At 47.0% G+C, this 10362-nt stretch overlaps 1 long non-coding RNA gene across 1 annotated transcript; it reads right to left on the bottom strand.

The window, feature by feature from the left end:
* Positions 1-911: 911 nt before the first annotated feature.
* Positions 912-2336, bottom strand: LOC143272344 (uncharacterized). The gene is made up of 3 exons (XR_013049827.1): positions 1961-2336; positions 1685-1869; positions 912-1464 (listed from the first exon to the last, which is right to left on the bottom strand). It is a non-coding gene; the product is annotated as an uncharacterized LOC143272344 (long non-coding RNA).
* Positions 2337-10362: the final 8026 nt, after the last annotated feature.

Here is a 10362-nt window from a genome sequence, read left to right as displayed (position 1 = left end):
ATGGTATTAAAGCATAAAGATGCCAACAATTGAGGAGACAGTTTGGAGGAATACATACTCACCAAGCCATTAGTTTACAATTTTAGCCATGTTCTCATTATCCCCATAAAATACTAGCGACAGTGTAGTTCCCTGTCATCAGTAATGAGCAAGCCAGGACTGTATCCCCAGCTGGCGTTCTTCTCATACACTGCATACATAGCAGAAGTCCTTCCAGGGAACACAGTCCAACCCAAGCCAGTCAAGAGATGGAAGGTTCAGAGCAAGTGTGAAGCCTGGAGGATTAACAAGGGAGGAAGTCATTACTGCCTCAGTGGCAGCTAGAGCTCCCAAAATGGAGACACCATCAGAAGGGTGGTTTTGAGGTATGTGCCACTTTGCCAGACAACCCAGAACAGTCTGGAAGAGCTATTCCTGCCTGGGTCTCAAACCAACCATTTGTATAATGTTTTTAATGAGCTAAAAAAAAAAAAAAAAAGGCTCCTTAATTGCCATCATTTAAAATCATAGACCAGGAAAGATACATTAATTAAGAGCAGGTGGTGGTGGCACACACCTTTAATCCCAGCACTTGGGAGGCAGAGGCAGGCGGATCTCTGTGAGTTTGAGGCCAGCCTGGTCTACAGAGCGAGTTTCAGGATGGGCTCCAAAGCTGCACGGAGAAACCCTGTCTCGAAAAAACAAACAAACAAACAAAGATTCTTAAATTTGGTTAAAGTCCTGGGAGTAATTTACACGTGTGTATAAACACACACACACACACACACACACACACACACACACACACACACACACAATTTCCCCCAGGTATTTCTGACTTAGACAGCCCAGGCACTATGCTGATCAGTATTTTAGTGCCACCATGGGGCTGGGACACAATTGCCTAAAATTGTTATGCTACTGAGGACAAGTTTCTTTTCCTAGATTCTGTATATTGTTTTATAGTGTCTTTGAAATTGAACCTGGGGACTAGGTGACCTTAGCTTTGATTTCGATGGAGTGTCTCTTTGTTGCCCAGGATGGACACCACAGGTGTGTGCTTCCTGGCCAGCTGTTTCTAAGTAGCTTTCAAAAGGGCTGCACAGAAGGCGGCCCCAGCTGCTGCTGGGATGGAGTCTTGGGGACACATTTATGGAGCAAAGAATGCTTCTAACCCTAGACATTTCTGCACCTTCAGAAGCCACCCTTTTGGTGGCCAGCTGGTAGGTAAGTCAGTCATCGCCACATGCTCAGAAGGCTCTGTCGCTCACGTTGTCCAGGGAGAGATGATGGCAGCATCCCGAGACTGGTGACTGATCTAGAGGAAGTCTGGCTGTCTCGGTGACAGGGAAGAGCAGGGGGTGGGGGGTCGTCGCCAGGGAAGGGAGACGTTACAGGTGACTCAAGGCTTCTCTCCAAGCTTACTAAGTGCATGCTTCATCTTGTCAATTTATAATCACCATGGATACAAGTCTCTGGGCACATCTGTGAAGGAAATTCTGGTTAGGCTAGTTGAGGTGGGAAGACCCACCTAGTTGTGGGCTCGGGTCTTGGAGTGAATGGAGGGGACACCGGGAGCTGAGCAGTAGCGTTCTTCTCTCCTTTCTGACTGTGGCTGCAGGGTGACCAGTGGCCTTGAGCCCCTGCTCCACGATGGTCCCCACCATAGTGAACTGTATACTCAAACTACGGGGTTGGTTCTTACCTTCTGCATGGGTCCCGGGGGTTGAGCTTATCAATCGGGCTCAGCAGCAAGTGGCTTGACCTGCTAAGCCATCTTGCCAGTCCCTCTTGCACGTCTTGCTGTGTGAGGTGGCAGATGTTCTTATTCATTAGGACACTGTTTTCCATGGGGGTTCCTTTCCAATCTAAAGAACACCTGTGCCGCCACTGAAATGCACAGTCACATACACCATGTACTGCTAGTAGCAAAACATGACTTGGGGCCTGAAATAAGGGTGTCACAGGGAGTGTTACTTACCTTACTACTTAGCCTCCAAAGACTGGAAGATATTTATAGACATAGATTGTTCTGTATTCCACTCCCTTCTATCATTAAGGTCATATTTTCCTCCTCAAGGCCACACTAATCCTCTCTACCACACCTCTCTGACTGTATCTGCCATTGTGTGCTTACTAACAACTTTCCCACCCAACGGCCTTTCCCATCTACTGGCCCATTGTGTCCATTCTTGTGGTTTCCAATGCCTCTTTTCCCTCAGCATGCCTTTCCATTTGTCTAGCCAAATGTACAAATATGCTCATTTTCACTCTTTCAGGAAAGGCCCATATTCAAATAGGCCAGGCTTCTGTATAGGTCATCTCTACAGATGCTGGTAACCCTGCACACTGGGTCATAGGACCAGTTCCAGCCCAGTAGCTGGGGCTTGGGTGGAAGGTCACAATATGAGAACATACGCAGGAAGAATCACTCAGGAGATGTGTTGAGAAGGGTTAAGTGTCGAGGAGGAGCCTGCTGTCCCTTTGCTAGCTGCTCTGCTCTCGAAGCTAGTCTCTCCTGTGGCTGGGCACATGCTTATCTAGCTATGACATTTTCAAACTAGTAGTTGTAATGATATGACCAGATTCTGACTGGAAAGTTGTGAGAAATGGGATCTGCATCTCCGGGGTTGTGCATTGAAAATCAAAGAGCCAGGCATTTTCTTCCCATCTCCACTCCCTGGTGTCCAGGATGTCTGTAAGGATGCTACCTCATGCTGGCAAACCGACAAAGTAGATGGATCCTGGGGCCCAACCCTGAAGGCCAACAACTCGTCATGTTCTGCCCAGGTCATTGGGCCCTGCTAACCAGCTTCTGTGGTCTTGGATAAACTGAGATAACTGTTGAACTGCCTTATCAGCTCTAGGCAATGTATTAAAACTCCAGAGAGAGAGACTGGGCCCAGGGCTAAAGAGAAAAACCAAACAAAGCTTCCATCCTGACTAAACCACTGCATTTGGGATCCCTTTGTTTACATCATCACGCCTTGTCGCATCAGCACAAATAAATGCCTTTGGTCCAGAGATCCTGCTGACCGTTTTCTTCTTGTCACAGCATGAGCTCTGTAGTTCCTCAGCCAGGCTTCTTCAGCCTGTTGCCTGGTCTATCACGTCTGGAACCCAATCTCTCACTCTCATCACAGCCTTTTATTTTTACGTGTGTGTGTGTGTGTGTGTGTGTGTGTGTGTGTGTGTGTATGATATGGGGTGTGTGTGTGTGTGGCACATGTGTGCGGGCACCCATAGAGAGCAGAAAGGGTGTCTCATCCCCTGGAGCTGGAATCATGGCCGTTGTGAGCTGCCTGACAAGGTCGCTGGGAGCTGATCTCAGGTCCCCTGGAAGAGCAGCAAGCACTCTTGACCACGAACTGTCTCACTAGCCCCCACAGTCTTTTAGAAACAGCCTTTGAGGAGAACAGATGGAGGGAAGCTGGAGAAGATTCAAGGCATAGCAGATTTTTCTTCTTTAAAAAAATCTCATAATACATGTTCTTAAGAGAAAATGGAGTTTGACTCCCCCCCCCCCAAATTGTTTGAACCAAAATAAGTGGGCACCATCAGCTCCCTGAGATCTGCATCAAAGCTAGGAAGTACATTTAGGCTTAGATGGTTGCTAGGATGTGTGTTCAGGGCAGCTCTGGGAAGCACTTTCGGGTACTGACTGGGAAGGGTCCTGCTGATTAGTGAATGAGCTGCAAGGCTAGCCCCAAAGAAGCCAGTGAGCCCCCAGAACCCTGGCTGTGCCCAGTAGAGCTCTCATCTGAAGTAACTGGCTGTCTTTAAAAACCCAGAGTTGTCACACATGTAGTACACATACATGTATGCAGGTAGAACACTCAAACACATAAAGTGTAAATAAAGTAAATCTTCAGCAACACAACAACAAACCAGAGTTCCAAAGTCTCTTCCTAGATGACACTTCCTGCGCCTGCTCTCTGAAGTGTCCCTGAAAGCCTGTCACTTGATTTGTGTGCTTTGGAGTTCAGATAATGTACAAGGCCATGCTTTGAAGCATCACAGGCACTCAAGAAAAAGGACCACTTATGTGGGCAATTTCAGAGTGCCCATGTCTTTGCCTTTTTGGTTGATTGATTAAAATACTTAGCATTCTTCACATTTATCCAAGAGTTTAAGCTGACAAAGAAACCAGCATGTTATAGTCCAGGAACACTCCAGAACCCACGTACTGTTCATGGTGAACATTCTTATTCATTTACTGAGTCATAAAGATGCATGGTTACTGTTATTTCTTGCCTCCTAAATGCCCCCCAAAGATGTGTCTGTTGAAGACCTGGTCCCCAGCCTGTGTCACTATTGGGAAGGAGGGGGACCTTCAAGAAACCAGGAAAGGCTCTAGCAGACCCCACAGGCCTTGCCCTTTTCCCCACCTCCCTCTCCCCCTTCTAAAAACCATAGATTACATCCCTAAAGTGGACCCCAAGGTCCACTCCATATTTGGCCACTGCCTCATTCCTGAGGAAAAAACACCAAGGTCCAACGATTAAATTTCATTATTTGGCTAATATGTCCGACCAGGATTGACCAGCTCGCCCTAGCACAGACTCCTCCCTTTCCTCCTTACAAACCCACTCCTGCAAAAACATCTTCCCTTGCTCTCTTGCTTCCTTGATGGTTTGCAGCAGCAGCAGCAGCAGCAGCAGCAGCAACACCACACACACACACACACACACACACACACACACTTGCCCCTTCCGGGCAACAAATCGCCTTTGTGCTGAGAATTTGATGTCTGGCCATGTCCTGTACCGATTCCGGGGGGGGGGGGGGTCCTCCCCTATAAGTGAGGCCTGTAGAAGGAAGCTAAGTCATTGCCCTTGAAGGTGATATGGAGACACCCCCCCAGCTCCTCTTCTGCCTGCTTCCTGGCTATCGAGAGGTAACGGCTTCCCCTGCTCTGTACCTCTCATTCACTATAATTTTCAACTTCACCGCAGGCCCCAGAGTGATGGGTTCAAAAGACCATGGACTGAAGCTGAGACCATGAGCCAGGGCCTTGCTTCCTTTAACCTGTGCACCTCAGATAATCTGTCACAGTAGCAGAAAAGATAACTAACACAATTCCTTTTTTTTTTATTGACAATTTTAATCACAGAAAAAAAAAAAAGTATACCATTACACAACTTCTTGTATGTAAGAAGCGGGACAACTAATGTGATTACCAGATGTCCTCTGGTTCTCCATGAGAAAAGCCTGGACACAATTACTTTTTAAAACAACTAAAGTTTAAATAATTGTAAAATAGTGTAACAATTCAATAAAATGGCTGCATTCTTTAGTTTTAGAAATAGAAATTCTTACTGGGCATGGTGATGGTGGTACATGCCTCTAGAGGCTGCGGCAGGAGGATTGCCATGAACTTTGAGGCCAGCCTTAGCTACACAAATAGTGACTAGCAGAACAGCCTCAGGCACATGGCAGATCTTGTCTCAAAAAGCAAAAACATAAAATAAGGAATGGGAAAATTACATCCCATCCTCCTGGGAAACGGAGACAGAAAGACCACTGAAAGGTCAATGCCACCCCGGGTGAGCTGGCTGCTTTGTGTCCATTTGCAGGAACTGGAGTCATCTGGGAAGAGTGAGCATCAGGTAAGGAACGGCCTCCATCAGACTGGCGTGTGGGCCATTTCCTTGGTGGATAATTGATGAGAAAGGGCCCAGCCTACTGTGCATGGTGCATGCCGGGCAGTTGTTCCTGGGTTGTATAAGAGAGCAAACTGAGCAAGCTGTAGACAGCAATCAGTGAGTAGCCAGTGCCCTTCCACTTCCGGCCTCAAATTCCGCCCTGGCTTCCCTCAGGGATGGGTTAGAACGTGTAAGTGAAATAAGCCTTTCTTCCCCAGATTGCTTTAGGTCATGGGTAGAAATTGGCACCAAGATCATAGCCTATTACTGTGACCGATCCACTCATGTTGTTTTGGAGGAGGATTGTAGAAGTATTTGGGTCTTTGATCTGGAAAAGTCACTCAGTGTTCAAAATTTAATAGGCTGTCCTGTGGGAGCTTGGAGGATTAGTGTGCTGAGAGAAATGCAGTCAGCGGAGGCCTGGCTTAGGAAGTCCCAGAGGGAAGCAGAGACTCTCCCAGAGCTGTACATACCGTATTCTGACCTAGAATCCGTGGTTTGTGTGTTGCCAGGGCTGACCAATCAGCTGTGGTCAGTGAGAAACAGCACCACTGGAGGGAAATGTGTGTTTCACCAAGACTTGTGAGGCTGGTTAGTCGGGGCCTGTGAAGTAGGCTGTGATCAACCAGAGTGAGCATCACCGAGGTGAAATCTTCAGGGTCAGAACACAGACACTGAGGTCCAGAGGAGCCCGATGCTGCACCCCAAGATGACAGCCGAACTTGGTAAAGTGTATGACTCCCGCGTGGGTATTGGTTTTGAAGGCATGAAAGGGTCATAGAGAGCAGCTGAGGCTTGGCACCATGTGACAGGGTTGGGGTCCCTGTAGAGAGGTCCTGAGGCCATTTGTGAAGGGGCAGCCTCAGTGCTAGTGGAGGTCCCGGCATTGAAGGGGACGCGGAGAAAGACTGAGGTTTGGTACCAGGTGGTGTATGGGTGACTTTTCTCATTGCTGTTATAAATACCCAATAGAAGTTAAGGCAAGAAAGACTTTTTTTTTCCCTTAGGCCTTTGTGGTGAGGAAGGTACGGCATATGGGGACCAAGGTGGCAACTCATCTCATTCAGCCAAGTCCCACCTCCCAGAGGTCCCATGACCTCCTGAAACAGTGCCACCAGTTATGACCCAAGTGTTCACATACAGGAGCCCATGGGGGAGGCAGTTCATACCCAGACTATAGCATGAGTGTGCACACACATGAATTTATGGTCTTTTAAGAACTAGAAGGGCATGCCTTGCATCAGACTGGAGTGGGGAGACAAAGGCCCCTGGCCCCTGGCTCAGCTGCTGTGGGGGTTTTCCACTAAGGCATTGATTGCAATTGTGTCTTTCAGTAAAGAAACAGTAGTGTCGGTGAAGTCTTGAAGACCTGGTCATTAACTGGGTAAGATTTAGGATGGCACTGTTGGTGCTGCCAGGGCCTGGATGTAGACGGCACAGGAGGGCCAGCACACTGCTAACCAAGACACGGGGAAAAGAACACAGAGGGACTTAGGGGACTTTTACAGTCTTTGATATCATTTTGACTTTTTTTTGTAACAAAGTTAAAACAACACTTAGACCCAGAAACTGGCTCCTGGTGGTAGATGCACCATGACTCTGTGCCCTTCCACAGACTTCCTGTTTCTGGGACTCAGAAATACCCCCCAACCATATCCACCATGGCCGGTCCCTAGCAACGCGTCTTTATCATAACTCATCCTTAACACAGATGCTAAGAACTAGTTGGGACTGGTGAGTAGGAGGGGCCAGTATTGTGTCAGGAATTTCCAATCTCTCTTTTCAATCTTTAATATAAATTTTTTGAGACAGGTCCTATATAGCCCAGACTGGCTTGTGACTCACCATGTCAACAAGACTAGCCTTGAACTTGGCCATCCTTCCCCCATTTCCCAAGTGCTGGGATGAGGAACCTGTGCAAATGTGCCTGGCCAGCAGCCCTGAAGTATCATAGAATTCTACTCAATTTACAAGTTTGTGTCCATTTGGCATTATAGCAATCTGATTACTAGGAAAGTGTCTTTCTGAGCCTCATTTTTCAAATTAATTAAATGGGCCATAATGCTATTATATAACTACCCTCATTTTATAATTTAGAAATTAATCAAATAACACTTACCAAAAGTTATCTAACAAGCTGGGCGGTGGTGGGGCACACCTTTAATTCCAGTGTTTGGAGGCAGAGGCAGGCGGATCTCAGTGAGTTCAAGGCCAGCCTGGTCTACAGAGTTACTTCCAGGACAGCCAGGACTACAACAGAGAAACCCTGTCTCGAAAAACAACAACAACAAAAAAGTTACCTAGCACGCTACGCATGGTGGCACATACCTTTAACTCCATCACTCAAGAGGCAGAGGCAGGCAGATATTGATGAGTTGGAGGCCAGCCTGGTTCACATAGTGAGACCCTGTGTCAAAAAAACAATAAAACCCCCCACACAAAAAAAGTAATCTAACTATGTAGTGGAACCATAGCAGATGATCTAAATTTAGCTTCTTCCATGTTCCTAAGTTGAGAATCTAAGTTATCTGCCTTCTTAGGACTAGATATAATGAGCACATAATATTTTATGATCACAAAGCCTGGCCTTATAGTTCCTTAGGAAAGGGGCTGTGCTCATTGATGAACTATAACATCTTAAGCTCAAAACAACAGGAAACCTGAGAGATGGATTCCCAGGACCACCTAGTGTGCAAGACATAGCTGCTGGCTTTGGTTTCTTGTTTCCCCAATGGTTCAGTGACACCTTCCACACAGAATGCCTTCCCTGGTATTGTTTGTATACAGGTCAACCAGGGCCTAGGTTCCATGCCTGGACCTGTCCCAAGGAAACTGAGCAACTGGACTAGTTACTTTTCCATTGCTGTGACCCCATACTTGTCAAGCCAATGGAAGGAGAGCTTCTTTGGATTTCCAGTTGAGGGTATAGTCCACCATGCTGGGGAAGGCATAGTGGCAGGAGTGTGTGACACCTGGTGACATTTCACTTGCCGTCAGGAAGCAAAGAGTAGACACAACATGGAGCCAGCATCTAGTGACTGACGTCCTCCATTGAGGCTCCACCTCCTGAAAGCTCTAGAGTCTTCTGAAACAGCGCCACCATCTGGGGACCAGGTGTTCAAACACATGAGCCTCTGGGGGACCTTGTACATCTTAACCACAACAGTAAGCATGGGCGAGTTTGCGGATGCACAGTTTTAAAGCTACAAGTGAGTTTGGGGGTTCCAGGTGAAAGGTGAGGGAGGGAACACCAACTTCGGCACATTGGTGTTCAGCAGCAAATGAACGGTAGGAATAGAGAGCTCTGTGGGATGAAGTTATGGGGGAGATGAAGGATGAAAAAGACCTGGGAGTCCCTTCTAATTCCCAAGAGTCCCCTTCTTCCTGAAGACTGCAGGGTGGCCTCAGGATGGAGCTCAGTTAGTAGAGTGCTTGCCTACATGTACAGAAGCTTGAATTTTATCCTCTTCACTGTAGTTTCCAGCAATTGGGAGGTAGAGACTAGAGAAGCAGGAGTTCAAGGCCATCCTTGGCTATTTGGTGAGTTTGAAAGTAACCTGGGTACATGAGACCCTATCTCAAAATCATAAACGGGAGCTGGAGATATGGCTTGGTCATTGCAAGCACGTACTACTCTTGTAGAAGACTGAGTTATGTTCCTAAGACTTACATAGGGTGTCCGCAATTGCCTAGAACACCTGATTCTGGCCTCTGTAGATATTGGCACCCATGTTCACACACACACACACACACACACACACACACACACACACACACACACACACACTTTTTTAATTAAAAAAAAAACCTGCAGGATGGTTTGTTCTCCACTTTGATCTCACATACATTTGATCTCCCATTTCAAGACATCTGTGCATCCCAGGCACACATCTGGAACCCAGGGAATTTAAGATGGAAAAGACAAAGCTGAATGGACAACTAACAGAGATTGTGCTGGACTCAGGGAAGATGCGATTATGGCATCCGGGTCTTCTGGGAAACTGCAGAGGTTCCCAGGGCTGACAAAGATCAAGGGTTCGAAGGACACTGGCGGTCCATCCTCATTCACAAAGAGTCCCTCAAAAAGTCCTGTTTTCCCATACTTCTTCAAGGCTGCAGGGTGGAAACTGGGCGCGTGGCTTAGTTGGTAGGGTGCTTGGAAAGAGGTGATAGAATGAGGAAAATTTGTTCAGGGATGTATTGCTTATGGTACACAGTTCTTGCTATCACAGGACATTGACTTCAGGGTATACACAGATTCTAAAATCATGGATGCTCAAGTCCCTCATCCAGATTGGCTCAGCATTTGCAGATAGCTTGCATGTATTTTCTCAGGTGCTTTAAATAACAATGGCTAACATAATACAACTACTATTTGGTGTAGACAGTTATGCTGCGTTGTTTAGGGCAAACAAGGAGAAGTCTATTTATGTTCCATGGAGGTGAAAATTTTTCAGTTTTTCCCCACAGATTCCTTGTTCTTGTCTAGTTAAATCCCCAGATTCAGGGCCTGTATATACCAGGGCCCAATGTAATGTACAACACTCAGCCAACCCCAGGTGATTTTGGAAGACACAGAGAGACTCTTAAAAGAGGGGGAGAAGGGCTGGGGTGGGGCACGGTGATGCAGTGTTTGCCTAGCATTCCTAAGTGCTGGGTTCAGTTCTCAGTGCCATCAAAATTAACAAGATAGAAAGAAGGGGGAGAGAAAAGGAAAGATACAAAAAACCAGGCATGA

The sequence above is a fragment of the Peromyscus maniculatus genome, chromosome 3 (assembly GCF_049852395.1).
Source record: "Peromyscus maniculatus bairdii isolate BWxNUB_F1_BW_parent chromosome 3, HU_Pman_BW_mat_3.1, whole genome shotgun sequence".
Lineage (NCBI taxonomy): Eukaryota > Metazoa > Chordata > Mammalia > Rodentia > Cricetidae > Peromyscus > Peromyscus maniculatus.
The sequence above is the reverse complement of the archived record's forward strand: the minus strand, read 5'-3'. Positions and strand labels throughout refer to the sequence as shown.